This window comes from Cupressus sempervirens, chromosome 10, assembly GCF_028749045.1.
Source record: "Cupressus sempervirens isolate cs-2001-9-10 chromosome 10, ASM2874904v1, whole genome shotgun sequence".
NCBI lineage: Eukaryota > Viridiplantae > Streptophyta > Pinopsida > Cupressales > Cupressaceae > Cupressus > Cupressus sempervirens.
The window spans coordinates 70,876,375-70,892,528 of NC_143127.1; positions in this window are offsets into that span (position 1 = coordinate 70,876,375).

Genomic DNA, 16,154 nt, shown 5'->3' on the forward strand with positions numbered 1-16,154 from the left:
TATAACTAGAGACAAAAGTAAGTTCATTACCCTAAATTTTTATGATTTAAATAGTGTAACATTTGGTAATGATGCACCATGTTTGATAAAAGGAAAAGGTTCTATCAAACTCACAAACAAGATTTTGTGTGAAAATGCTTACTTTGTTGAAGGACTGAACTATAATTTGTTGAGTGTGTCACATATAAATAATTTGGAATGCAAGGTTGAGTTTGAAAACAAGATTGCTAGGATATATGCCACAAAAGGGAAATTGATTGGAAAGGGTAATCAAACTAGAAGTAATCTATTCTATCTTGACATAGAGGATGCTACTTGTCTTATTGTAAAATTTGATGATGTATGGCTATGGCACAAGAGGTTATGTCATGTTAACTTGAATAACTTGGTTAGTATCAGTAACATAAAGAAAGTTAGAGGTTTTACTAAGTTGAAGAAGCATGATAATGTAATGTGCAAACAATGTCAATAAGGAAAAATGACAAAGTCAAGTTTTAGGAGTAAACTTATACCTCTAAAGGAATACTAGAGATTGTTCATACTAACTTATGTAGACCAATTGATGTGCAAAGCTACAATGGAGATAAGTACATAATGTTATTTTTTGATGACTATTCTAGGATGATGACAATTATGTTTCTAAAAAAAAAATCTAATTCTTTCCAAATGTTTTGAGTGGTACTTGACAAGAGTTCAAAAGGGAATAGGTAAAATTTTGAAGTGTCTGAGATCTTATAGAAGAGGAGAATTCACATCAAATGAATTTGATATTTTTTATAATGATAGAGGAATCAAAAGAAAAACATCTACCCCTAGAAAGCCTCCACAAAATGGAATAGTTGAAATGAGAAATAGATGTATAATGGACCGTGCTAGAACACTCATGATGGAGAAGAATATTGCTTTGAAATATTGGAGAGAAGCTATAAGTACAACTATCTATACCTTGAACATGTGCAAATCAAGAAAGGTACTCATTCAAAACCTTTTGAACTATGATATGGATACTCACCCAATGTAAAATACTTTAAGGTATTTGGAAGTAAATGTTACATTCTTAAATATGTTAGAAATGGCAAGCTAGATGCAAAAAGTGAAGAAGGTATATTCCTAGAATACTCCACAAGGAGTAAAGCTTATAACTGTTTAAATACTAAGACTAACAAAGTTGTGGAAAGTGAAAATGTGAATTTTGATGAATATACAGAAGTTTATGAGGCTAAACCTATGAAAAAGCTAGAAGAATACAACTCATTTGTATTCTTTTATGAAGGAATGCCTGCTAAAGAATATGTTGTAAATCAACTTACAAATCAATTCAGCAAATTTCAATGACTGGTGAGTCACACCCGATGAATGTCGAGTTTCATTCAGGAACTAAGTTACATTTAGGAACCGAGCTACATTCAAATGACAAGTTACAAAATGAAGTAAATGAATAATCTAATTTTAAGATTAGTGAACATGAAAGAGATGCTAAGATACCTAACAGAGATATACATAGTGATTCTTAAATTGAAAGACAAAGTGAAGAAATAAGAGCTGAGCCAAGATTGTCTAAATATATCAAGAGACACCATCCTACTACTCAAATCATTGGAGATAAAGATGCTAAACCAATCACAAGAAATAGATTGAGAAGTAAAAAAAAAAAATTTAGCATAGAGGAACCCAAATTAGTAAGAGATGTATTAGAAGATGTTGAATGGTATAAAGTCATAGAAGAAGAAATTGAATGAATAGAGAAGAACAAAACATGGAGCCTAGTTCCTAAACTAGAAGACAAAAATGTGATCGGTACCAAGGGGGTATTTAGAAACAAGTTAGATAAAAATGGTGAAGTCACAAGGAACAAAGCAAGATTAGTTTGCAAGGGATATGCAAAAGAAGAAGGAATTGACTATGGAGAGACATTTGCCCCTGTTGCTATATTGCAAGGAGTAAAAACTATACTTGTTTATGTTGCATACAAAGGTTTCAAAGTTTATCAGGTGGATGTTAAATCTACATTTCTGAATGGTATATTAGAGGAAGAAGTTTACATAGAGTAGCCAGAAGTTTTTGTTGATGCTAACAATAACAACATGGTATGTAGACTACACAAGGCTCTATATGGTTTGAAATAGGCACAAAGAGCATGGTATGAGAGACTACATAATTTTCTTGTGAAGATTGGATTTGAAAGGATTGATGATAACAACAATCTATACATGAAGATAAAGAAAGGAAAAGGCATTTTGTTATCTAAAATATTTTTTGATGATATCATATTTGGAGGACAAGATGCTTTATGTATGGATTTTACAAATCAAATGAAGCAAGAATTTGAGATGTCTATGTTTGGAGAGATCAATTTTTTTGTGGGTTTGCGAGTATATCAGATGAAATATGGTATATACATCACTCAATCAAAGTATGTCAAAGAAATATTGAAAACTTTTGGATTGGAGGATTCCAAACTAGTAAGTACACCTATGGTGACAAGACACAAGTTGTTAAAGAATGATGATTTAGCTAAGGTAAATCAAACATTATCTAGGTCTATGATTGGAAAATTGCAATATGTAGTACACAACAAACCTGATATTGCATTATCTGTAGGGATAGTTGCAAGATTCTCTACTAATCCCAAGGAGAATCACTTAATGTCTATGAAGAGAATAACAAGATATTTGAAAGGAACCGAAGAGTTTGGTCTATACTAAAAGAAAAATGAAAATTTTGAATTGAGAGTCTACATAGATGCTAATTGAGTTTGAAACATTGATGATAGAAAGCGCACTAGTAGAGAATCATTTTTCTAAGGCAAGAAACTAGTTACATGGACTAGCAAGAAACAAAGTTGTACTTCACAATCTACCACTGAAGCTAAATATGTTGTTGCTGCTGTAAATTGTATAAACATTGTATGCATCAAACAACTACTCAAAGGAATGAAGGAAGAAATCATAGAACTAGTGATACTTTATTGTGATAATACAAGTGCTATCAATATATCAAAGAATCTAGTGATGCACACAAATAAAAAGCACATGGAAATCAAGTATCATTACTTGATAGAGTTAGTTCAAGATAAAGAGGTGAAGATAGAAAATGTCAACACAAAGAACAAATTGCTAATATCTTCACAAAACCATTACCTAAGGATTCTCATGAGTATCTAAGAGGCAAATTGGGGGTGATACCCCTATCAAAGGCTATCTAAGTAACAAGAGGAGTACCCTGCATCAAACAAGTTGATGTTCATATGATACACATTGGTGTAGAGGATCTTACTTTAGGAGCTACCTAAAGTAATCACAAAGCTAAAACTTCAAATTAGTTAGAAGCAATGTGATAGAGGGAGAAATTGAAAGAACCTAAAAAAGGCATGTTAAGATGACAAGTTTTTGGTATATGTCTTTGGCATTATTGTCAAAGAGGAAGATATTCTACTAATCAAGCTAGTAGACATAATCATAGGGGGAGATTTATTGATCAAAAGGGAGATAGATCAAGCTAGTATAAATGTTGAGGGAGAGTTTACTAATCAGAGGAGAATCAAGAGAGAAATATATCAAGAGATGGTTGTCAAGTAGATAAAGAAGAATACAAGAAAGAGGGAGAAATCCTAATCTACCTAGTCAGAGGGAGATAAAGTAAGAGGGAGTTATAAGAAAGAACTTTGTAACCTAATCAAAAGATGAAAGTTGCTGATAGATGGAGAGATTTCAATACAAGTTTTATTTTTGGTATTGTCTTACTATTTTAACTTAGTTAGTTTGGTTGAACATAGGTGTTTACCATTTGGTTGGTTTGGTTGATCAGTTTGGTTTGCCATCAATGCCAAAGAGGGAGATTGTTGAAAATAGATTGAAAAGATCATTGTTGAGAGAGATTATTGAAAGAGTGATATTGTTGAAGAAGACTATGTGTTTCAATGATTGTTTTGTCACTGATGGAACTTGTTATTTTCTAGTAAGACAACTACTTATAAGATTCAAGTACTATCACTTATTTGATTGATGAAGAGGATTTGATCAAAAGATGTAACAATAGCACCTATAGGAAAGATTGAGTTATGATTATGTAATAAAGTTTAAGGATTAGTTGAGATAGTGATGACATGATGTATTAATAATCTACTTAATATTACAAAGGGTGGTTATACTAAGAAATATAAGAAGAAGAAATTACACAAAGTTTATCTGCCAATCTTGACCAAGTGGATAGTAGGTGTGAGCAAAGTCAATACAAGCCAAGCAAAAAATTACTTGGAGTTGAGTAAAAGTTTATTCTAGAGTATGCTAAGTAGAATAGCTTATTTTGAGTAAAGTTTAGTTGATGTTGAGCACCAATAAAATTTAGTTCATGCCGAGTGATTTCACAGCGAATGCCAAGCAACACATTATGTGTCAAGCTCCTGCTGCATTATTTCAAAGATCATAGATTCAATGAATCTGAGTTTACAAGTTTATTTTCTTGGATATTGTGAACTAGGTAGAAGATAAAGTTGATGAGTTGGTGGAACATAATTCAAAGTAAACCATTTTTAGGAAAGTTCAAATGGATTCTAAGAGAAGTTTCTAGAAAAGATATGAGATATGGAGTAGATACATTGTATCCTGCCTAATCCATCTGAATCCTAAATTGGATGATGAAAATGAGTGGGAAAATATCTCAATTTCCTATTTATAGGGATGGCTAGTCATGAAGCAAGGTTTCCATTTGTGAGAACCTGAGGGAGACAAGGAGTCAAGGGTTTTGCTTCATCTAGTGACCTAAGAGAAGAGTTTAAAATGGCATGTTAAGCAAGAAGGCTTAAGGAGATAAATGCTTGAAGGGTGAACAAGCTATCAAAGCTATAAAGTATGAAGGCTAAGTAGAATTGAGGACTGAATAGAGATCTATAATCTGTAAGAGAAGTTGTAAGTTGTATCAGATCAAAGCCTTACTATTACTCTCTAAAAATTATATAAGTCTAGGGTAAATCCTTTGGATTAAGGTTGACCTAATAGTCATTTGTAAATCCCTTAACTAGGTGACATTCCAAGTGAATCATCAAAAGTCCTCTAACAAGGTTCACTCCTAATAGGGTGATTAAAATCCTTTAACAGGGTCACATTTAATAGCATGCATTGTAACCTTTAATAGGGTTGGCCTTTCATAGGGCATCACTTCAGAAGAGTGAAAAGAGTAGCATGTTACTGGTGGTTTTTCCCAAATTGAGTTTTCACATAAATCATTGTGTCAAGAGTGCTGATGAATCTATTATGTTTCATGCTTTACATTTCTACAAGTTGATTTAATAGTAACCTACAAGTTTTAAGTAATTGCATAATCTTATGGATACATGCATGAGTATAAATGTTTTATTGGTTCACCAAGATGTGAAAAGTTTTATTTATTCATCTGGACCTTGGATAATTGATTCACCCCCACACCCCCCCCCCCCCCGCCCCCAGTTATTCTAAAGTATTCCAACAAAGAGTAGGAGTTCAAGCTATGGCTACTTTGATCCCTTCAAAAATTTCTTTCCCTTCTTCCATGAGAAGGCCATATTCTTTTTTAGCATAGCTATAAGAGGTTTTACCATGGTATCTAGGTTAGGAATAAATCTACTCACAAAATTTATTCTACCAAGAAAACTTTGCAAACCTTTCTTGTGACTAGGAAGAGAAAGGGCAAGTATTTCCTTGGTTCTTTCTGGATCAATGGTTAGACCCTCTTTAGATAAAATATCTCCTAGTAACTTCCCTTGATTAGTGTTGAAGACACACTTGCTTGGATTTAGAGACACCCCCATATTCTCTACATCTTATAAACACTTTTCTAAGATGACCAAAATGTTCTACTACATATTTTGAATATATTGTGATATCATCAAAGTAAACCAACACAAACCTTTCAATCATATTTTTGAAGGCTATCTCCATTGTATTTTGAAATGTGGCACCTGCATTTGTTAGTCCAAAAGGCATTTTATTATAGCCATAGGTGCCCCATTTGGTATTAAAAACAATTTTCTATTCTTTAGCTTCTTTGAATAACACTTGATTATAACCCAAGAATCCATCCAAGAAGGAGAATCTCTCTGAACCACTAATCTTGGACAATATTTACTCCATGAAAGGGAGAGGATGATGAACTTTGAGGGAGGCTTGGTTAAGATCCCTAAAATCTATGCATACTCTAATTTATCCATTTTTTTAACTAATAGGGACAAGGTTTTCCACCAAAGAGGAGTGCTTGATAGGGAAAATGATATTGGCCTCAATTAATTTGGACAACCCATTTCTCATTAGTAGCTCAATCTTGGGATTTACAAGTCTCTATTTTTTCCTAATAGGCTTCATATTTTTCACTAGATATATAGTATGTTGAAATAGACTAAGGTCAAACCCTCTTAAATCATCATATGTCCAAGTAAATATATCTTTAAATTCTTGACATAGATGGACAAAACTTTCTTTCTTAGTTTCAAAACATACCTTTCCCATGTTTAGCATCGTTCCGTCAACAACTGTAATTGGCACATAGTCTTCTTTGTTTGCAGTGAGATTCATGCCTCTTTCTTGTACTTGGTCATTAGGATTGAAGACATTCTCTAAGGTAATGAGAACCTTAGGTAACTTTTTGGACCTGAGGTTGATGATTTGATAACCATAGTGGCCATGCAATCTTGACTGATTTATGTCCAAGAACTCTATCTCATTCTGCAAGAAACTCACAATTTGTGCATTAGATTCAAAGACCTACCAATTGATATCATTATTAGGAATAGCAAGCCTGACCACCATTTTAATCTTTTGCCTCTTCTCATCTTCGAGGTTATTTGGGACATCATAAGAAGCACCCACTATGCAAGTCTGTTAGCAAGTCTATTTTCTTTCCTAGGAACACTTTGAATATTAAATGCATTAAAACCTTCAAGAAAATCCCATACCCTATATTTGTAAGATTTGGGTAAATAATTTTTAGTAACATTTTGATCCCTCATTATATTTACCACCAACTCACTATCTCCATATACACTTAATGCTTCAATTCCTCTTTTTTGAGAAAGTAAGATACCTTGACTCAATGCTTCATACTCATCCACATTATTGGCACAACTAAATTGAAGGCTAAATGAGAAGTAGTACCTTTCTAGTGTAGGAGAAATCAACATCACACCAGCCCTTGATCCATTTTTATTTCTTGATCCATCAAAGTACATGCTCCATATCCCATGTTTATCTTCTTTGGTTTTCAATAAGTTGGGGACTAGAGCATCCTTTTCTAATATATAATAGGTGTGAAGGCCTATCTCTAAGGTTTTTGATATAGGATAAAACTGATATGTATTGGCCCACTCATCCAAGAGGAAATTGGGTATCTCAACTAAAGAAGTGGCAAGCTCATTTACTATATGATTTTCATCTATTTCTAGGATGGTATAATTCATATTAATGAGATTGGGAGTGTAGGGCTCAATATGAGTGAGGGATAATGGCTCTACTCTAATTGAAGCTTTGGTTCCATATCGAGTTCTAAAAAACATATATGACCAATCAAAAGATATGTAACCACCTATTTAAGTGGTAAAATCTCTTGAAAGAAAAATTCAAAAGTGTGGCTTAACCTTAATAATTGATATGTCTTTAACTATAGTACAACCTAGGCGTGCTTGTAAGGCCATTTCAACATTTCTAAGGATTCCCACAATCTTGATAGTACTACCATCTAATTGCAACATATCCTTAACAATGGGCTCATATTTCACTTCTAAAATATAAACAACACATTTGGGCATAATCAAAGAAAAATAAAATGGAGGATGTCTAAATTTTTGCTTATTTCTACCTCCTTTGATGGTTGTATCAAACTCATGACGTTCTCCATTCTAGATGGATGATCTCTAAGTTCAATGCTTTCCAACACCTATTGCAATAACCTCCTTTTTGGTACAAGGGAATGACAACATCTTCATGGTAGTGGACAAACTTATAGAATATGCTCATTTCTTTTCTATATCCATAGAATATAAGGCACACTAGATAGCTGAGTTATTTTTCAAAGAGATTTATAGACTCCATGGGCTTCCTCAGAATATTTTTAGTGATAGAGATAGTAAATTCCTTAGCAAATTTTGGTAATAATATTTTCGCCTAACAGGGACAACTATCACCTCCAAACTGATGGGCAAACTTAGCTGGTGAACAAATGGTTAGAAAGATACCAAAGAAATTATTTTACCAAAAAAAAAAGCCTAGATTAAGTGGCTAACCCTAGGCAAGCATTGTTATAACACCACTCATCATGTGTCTATCAGAATGAACCCTTTTAAGGCACTATATGGTTATGATGCCTCATTATTTGGAGAGTTGATAAACCAAGAGAGAAGAGTTCTAGGTGCACAAGATTTTGTTAAGAAAAGTGCAGATATCCTCAAATCCCTAAAAAAAAATTACAATAGGCTTGAAACTAACAAAAGATATACATAGATAGGAAGCATATAGAAAGATCCTTCATCATTGGTAATTTAGTATTCTTGTGACTGCAACCTTACAAGCAAACCTCAATCAAGAGGAATGGAAAGGAAAAACTCAAACCTTGGTTCTATGGAACTTACAAGATTATAAGAAGAATAGGAGAATTGGCATATGAGCCAGAGCTTCTGACAAATAGCAAAATTCATAATATATTTCGTGTGTCATAACTAAAGAAATTTTTCGGACAACAAGTAGATCGATTTACCAATCTACCCCCTTTAGATGATGAAGGACAACTTACCTTAGTAATTGAGCATATTCTTGAGACATGTAAATGTAATCTAAGGAATAGGACTATTACAAAATTCATAGTTAAATGGAAAAATTTACTAGAGTTAAATGCCACCTGGGAGAATGAAGAAATCTTGAAATTGCTTGAGAACAAGCAAAATCAGGACTGATGGACTACAATGGACCTTGATTAATATTCTTATTATTTATAAAATAATTGAATATCATAAATAATTGGATAAATTGTTATAAATATTCTTATTAAATCTTATTTATAATTGAATAGCATAATTGGATCAATTATTATAAATATTCTTATTAAATTTTATTTATAAAAATTGACTATCATATTGTTATAAATCAAGAATGAATCTCATTATGTTAGGTTTAATATTAATTATATCAATTAAAATATTTCTATGAAAAATTATTATATTAACTTATAATAATGCATGGAAATTGACATATTAATGGTGATATAAAGTATACATTAAAAATAGTTAAAAAATTGGGGTAACACATCTTTTTGTCACGGTGTTCCACATAGTCATAAAAGATAAGCAATAAAATGTATGAAAGTAGGAAGGCAAAAAGGAATGAAAAAAGGAAGGATGTAGGTCAAAGCAACATCTGCCACCTCATAGGGTACCACTCATCATACACCAACCAACCTTTGGATCTACAAGCACACCAATAAGGACAAAACATCCTTCACATCGTACCAGCCATGCCATCAATCAGTCAGCACTGATCCACCGCGAGAGGTAGAAGTAATATTAATTTCCATGGCCCATACATTTGAAATTAAAATTTATATTAGAAATTCCCTAAAGTGATGATTATCATACCTTATAAATATTTATTAAATTTAGTTATAAATAATTTTATGACATTAGTGGTAATCAATTCTTTGCATGGGAAAATAAACATTGAAATCAAGTAATAATACATTAAACTATTAGTTGAATTATAAGACTCAAAGCATGGGGGTAGCAAAGCATTAACACCTTGAACCGACCACTATGGCTGAGAATTCTCCATATTGCTAGAATATTATGATGTTGTCAAACATATGCATATGTCATTGGCCTTGGATAGAGGATGCCCATCCAAGAAGAATATTAAGGGGTGCACTCCCGAGATGATGGCAAAGTAGCTTGAGTTATGAAGCTCAATCTAGAGACTTCCTTAAGATTGGATTTAACAAAGAGGGTAGAATAACATAGTAAGTTTTATTATTATTATGATTCTAATATTTATTTAATCAGGTATTACTTGTCCTTAACTAACCCTATTAGTGGGGACATTAAAATGGTATCAGAGCATAATCCTACCATCCTAAAGAAGAAGACTAGAAACAATGGCCAAAAAAATAGCTCAAGAGCTAAGGACTTTCATAGAACAAATCAATGAAAGATTTGAAAGAACATAAAACTCCAATAAATTAATACTTAAAGCTATTCAAAAACTGACTAATAATAATAACTAGAATGAAAGATCAAATACACAAAGGGAACATCACTCTACTCATGAGGAAAACATACTAAATGAACCTTTGTCACAAAGCTCAGTCCTACGAGAAACCTTCCCATCCTTTATTCCAAGACAAGAACCTATGGAAGAATAAGAATTAATGACATATAATATGGAGGAAATAGGACAAATGTATGCTAACCTAGATCCCAATTTGAGATAAATCATTCCTTTTAAAGACTATTATGAATCTAAACTCTTAGAAATTAGGAAGAAAAATCACGTAGATAAGAACCTCTAAGAGAAGTTAAATAAAGTGAAACTACCATGTTTTGATGGCTTGGGAGAAGAAACTACTCAATCTTGGGTTCAAAAATTAGAAATGTACCTATCCTATAGTCCAATGACAGAAAAGGGTGCTATCAAATTTTCCATACTTCTTTTAAGAGGTTTTGTCATCAATTGGTGGCACTATGGCCAGAACTCCCTAGGGCTCAAAAAAAACATCCTATAGTGAATTTACTCAAAATTTGATGAGTAGATTTGACCTAAGGGATACTGAATGGTATTACAAAGAACTCACTCATCTCAAACAAATAGGATCAGTAGAAGAATTTTCTAATAAATTTCAAAACCGAAACATAATGGTCCCATATTTGTCTCCAGGGAAACTCACATACATTTTTATAGGACTTAAAGAATCTATAAAAACCCAAGTAAAACCCTTTGAACCTCAAAATCTTGAAGAAGCCATTCGGAAAGCCAAGAAAATTGAATCTAATGCACCTAGAGAAGGGTATAGAAATATCTCATCAAATCCATCCTATTAGAATGAGGGACCTAGAAATAATGATAGAAGGAAGCCATGCTATATTTGCAACAAACCCTGGAACAGAGATAACCAATGCAAGAAAAAAAGGAAGAATTTCATCAAAAAAATTATTGTTTCAAATGCAAAGAACCATGGGATTGATGTCACCAATGTAAAAGGGTACAAATTAACCTAATTGAAGAAGTTTTGGAAAGAGAGGAAACCAATAAAAAAAAAAAAGTGATGAAAGTGAACAAAGAATTATTAGTCATCTTAGAAGGGAATGAGAATAGAATCATTCAAGTCAAAGGACAAAGAATCATTGTTTTAGTTGATGTAGGAGCCTCACGTGATTTAATTAGCAAAAATATTGTTTCTAGAAGGAAATCACAAACCAATTAATTTAGTGGCTTCAAAGTAGCATTTGAGAATAGATCCATCAAACAATGTATTGAGATTGTACTAGAATTAGAAGTTACCCTCGAAGTGCACACAATTAAAAGAAACTTCTATGTGGAAAACATCCAAAATGATATTATTCTAGGGATGCCTTGGATAAACTCTTTAGGAAGATTCATTATGGATGGTCCTAACTCAAAAATTTGTTTTAATCACAAGGGGAGGTAAATTACATTAAAAGGATTATTTGATGGATCCCCAAAAATAGTAACCTACAAAAAAATGGAAAATATAATCAATCATAACTAGGGTGAATGGATAGCATAGTGCATGATTTTAGATAAATCAGCTTCTATAGGAAAAACAATTCATGTTGATATTCAAGCTATATTAAACGAGTATAAAAAGGTTTTTGAAGAGATCCCTCCTAGCCTCCCTCCAAAGAGAGGTTTTGAACATCCCATAGAATTAGAAGTAGGAGCAAAACTGATAGTGATTACTCCTTATAGGCATCCCAAAAAGTACAAAGAAGAGATGGAAAAAACCATTAAAGAACTGATGGAAATGGGACATATCCAACCTAACAGTAGGCCCTTTGCTTCCTCTGTAGTATTAGTAAAAAAGAAAGATGACACCATCAAAATGTGCATTGATTAATGTGAACTAAATAAGAAAACTATAAAAAAATAGATATCTTATCCCCATAATTGATGAATTAATGAATGAACTACATGGAGCACGTTACTTCTCAAAAATTGACCTATGCTCAAGTTAGCACCAAATAAGAATGAGGAAAGAAGACATACCCAATACTCCTTTTAGGTGTCATTATGGAAATTTTGAATTTCTTGTCCTTCCTTTTGGCCTTACTAATGCCCCAACAACATTTAAAGCATGTATGAATCCCAACTTTAGGCAATAGTTGATGAAGTTCCTGCTTATATTTTTCGATGACATACTCATCTACAAAAAAATGTGGGAAGAACACTTTCACCATATTGAAGAAGTTCTAAAAAACTTGGAAGTAGACTCTTTATATGCCAAATTTTCAAAATGTGAATTTGGTTTAGAAGAAATTCTATACTTTTGGCATAAAATCAGTATCAAGGGAGCAAGTGTGGATAAGGAAAAAAATCTATGCCATAAAAAGTTGCCCAAAACCCAAATCACTAACCTAACTTAGAGGATTCGTAGATTTATGTAGTTATTATAGATGATTTGTCAAGGGGTTCTCCAAGTTAGCATCCCCCCTTACTAATTTTACAAAGAAGGATCTTTTACATGGAGTGAAGAAGCACAACATGATTTTGACAAACTTAAAGAAATCATGAGTTCTTGTCTAGTCTTAGCCATCCCAAATTTCAATAAGCCATTTGAATTGCAATGTGATGCATTAGGATAAGGTATAGGAGTAGTACTCATACAAGGAAAAAGATCACATGCCTTTGAAAGCCAGAAGCTCAATAGTTCAGAAAAACATTACTCTATATATGATAAGGAAATGTTAGCTATCATGCATGCTCTGGCCAAATTTTGACAATATCTAGTCTGCGGAAGATTTATTGTAATGAAAAATCATAATAGTTTGGGATTATTTTTAAATTAGAAAGATCTTAATGATAGGAAATACAAGTGGATGAGCAAGATTCAAGCTTACAAATTTGGTATTGAATATGTAAAAGGAATAAACAATGGAGTTTTTGACAATTGGCTAATAGAGATATGTAATTGTTTTCATTTATGGCAACACATGATGTACATGCTTATAGGAAACCTCAGAAGTAAAGAGACTTAGCTATAGGTAATTAGGAAATTGTTTAAGTATAGAATTTCATATACAACAATGTATTGTTTTGTCTATCACTTATTTTTGATGTCATATTATGACTAGCAAAGTTATATTTAGATAGTATACATGTTGGTGAATACATGTATAACCTTAGAAGTTAGTATGGACTGTGTGAAACAGAGATAATCATGTTTTAGCAAAACAAGACAACAAAATTGAAGGAAAGGATTATTTTGTTTATAAAATAATTACTTGTCCAATTAGGGCCGACATCCTAGATGTTTACTCTAATTTGGAAAAGTCAATTTTAGTCTTAGCCAACCCAAAAGAAATTTGTGTAAAGGCATGGTATTTATGGAAATGACATTTTGCATTGAAGATGAGAAAGTTGTGCAAATGTTGTGATGTGTGAACTTACTATGAAAAGAAATATATGAGAACTTTTTTATAAGCTATTTTGTGATCCGAGATCGAGCTAAACATTAGAGATCAGTCAAAGTAGAAGATACAATACATATACTCTAGAAGTTGGATTACTTGTTTGGGTAGTGTTAGTAAACAGATTTTTGTTCTTCTTTTCCTCTTTTTATGTGCCCAAACTTATAATGAAGAAGAACTTTACACAATAGTTGGGAAACCATTTCTAAGAATATCTAGTTTCTCTCTAAATTGAGGTATAGCTCCCTATGTGAATGATGTTCAAGGAATTATGTTTTATTCCTAAGACTAATGTGGGGTATGCTCTTAACCTAAGAGCAGAATAGGAAAATTGAATTAAGCCTAACTAGAACTTAATTCAGGCAAGAAATACTTCTAAATACTGAAACATATTCATGTATCCACACCTCTTATGAATCCATAAATCCATTCGCATAAGACTAGAACAAATTTAAATTTAAATCTAGACTACGACCGATAGATTAGGAAAAATTAACAGAATCCTTTCATCAAATGAATTATAACAATACTTATTACATTCATTTGTATTTCAGAAAATAGGGAATTGAAACTCTATTTTTCCTTAGTTTTCTGTAACAAAGAAAGGAAATACTAACTAATCACAATACCTACTGGAATGAAAAATGATTGAAACGAAGTGCCATTCAGTTGTCTCTGCAACAAATAGTACTTCACACCAAAATTTTACCGACCTTTCATTAATTATTCAACTTCATACATATAGGGTTGAGAGATGACCATTACAATAGGAATTTCAATCGGTTCATCTTCTGAATATGAAAAATGGCAAGATGCCAGTTTGTCAAATTAAAAAAATTTACACAATTTGCAAAATTTATATCAGGGAATAGAAAAGGGAGTGTTAAATAAATCACTTAGATTTCTTTCCCTTTTCAATTTTTTCCCTATATGTTCTAGCAGCCACTATAATTGGGATCATTTCTTCATGACTAGGCACATGTACATTGGTGAATCTTAAGAGCCACATTGAATGCTCTTGAGCCAACTCCTTTACTGTATTCAACCAACTTGTCAACTCTTCAGACGCCACATGTACATATCCACCAAGTGTCTGCAACTCTACCACTATGTTTTAACTACTTGAAGTCATCCCAGATAGATTACTCAAGTATGTGGAGAAGTTATTTTTCATTACTTGCACCCCAATGAGAGCCTTTCCTTTCCCACTATTTTGTGGATCAGTGTGTAATCCTTGCATGAGCTCAAATGTTTTATCTTGGATCTTCTTCACCTTTTCTTTTGTTTCTTTGAGTCCTTCCTCTGCCTCTTGAATCATCTCCTGCTTGAATTGCATTTTTTGAAGCCATTCGAACAGAGGCTCAGTCCCCTTCTTCAAAATATTCACTTCAACTGCCTCTATTTCCTTCATTTGGATGACCATATTTAGGAGAAAAATGCATTCATCACACCTTGCCTTTTCTGCAGCCAAAGTGTTGTGATTAGAAGAGATATTATCCTTCTCAATTTCTAACCAAAGGATAACATTTCCAATTTGATCAATTAGAACGGATCCATCTATACCGAGCTTCTCAGTCCATTCTTTTCTAATCTGCCCAAAATGTCTATCTTTTTGGATCTGTGAGATGAAGGATTGCACTTCTTCCGTAGTAGGATTCTCAATAGTAGGTACGCTAGTAATGGTTGCCAATGGAACCACTAGTTGCCTAATAAATCTTTTCAATTCTTCAATCTCTGCTTTCATTTTAATTTTTGACAATTTGAGGTTCTCCAATTTTTCTTCTATCACCTCGTTACTTGATCTCCATAGGTCCACTTTTGTATCATGCCTAGCTTCCCTAAGATCAATTGAATGTAGAGTGAAATCTTCTGGCGTCATATCTTCAATTCTCCCTACCTTGTTTGGTTTTTCTACCTCCAGAGTTAAGTGCCCTATTTCTAGATCTTGTCCCACAATTGACAAGGTCTTCTACTTTTTAGCTTTCACTATGGCAAATCCTGAGTGAACCACTTGAGATACAACATCTTTTGAAGGAACACTTTCATCTTTTCTTTTCCTCTTCTTTTCAAAAGTATCCTTGAGCCCTGACTCTATACTAATCACTTTGGAGGTTGTTCCAAGTGATTCAATGCTAAACATTTTCCTCTTTATTGGAGTTGTTTTCATTGTAGCTGCAGAAAAGAGGTTCTTCGAATCTTAAGAAAGAAGCCGAGATGAACCTAAAGCTTTATCTTCTTCTTGAGTTCTCTTCACAACTTCATCAGACTCAGTAGATTCAATACTACTACTTTTATCATCTCCAATCTCTACTATTTAAATAGGGGAACCAACAGGCTTAAGAACAAGAGCACTTACAGATGGTGTAGGGCTATGATGAGGGGATAAGATAAGGGCGACTTGAGGAGATGGAGTTGGAGAAGATTTAGGATATGGGGGTAGAGTGACATGTGGAGGTGAGACTGGAGTAGGAGATCCATCTTTCTGTTCTTCTATTTTTTT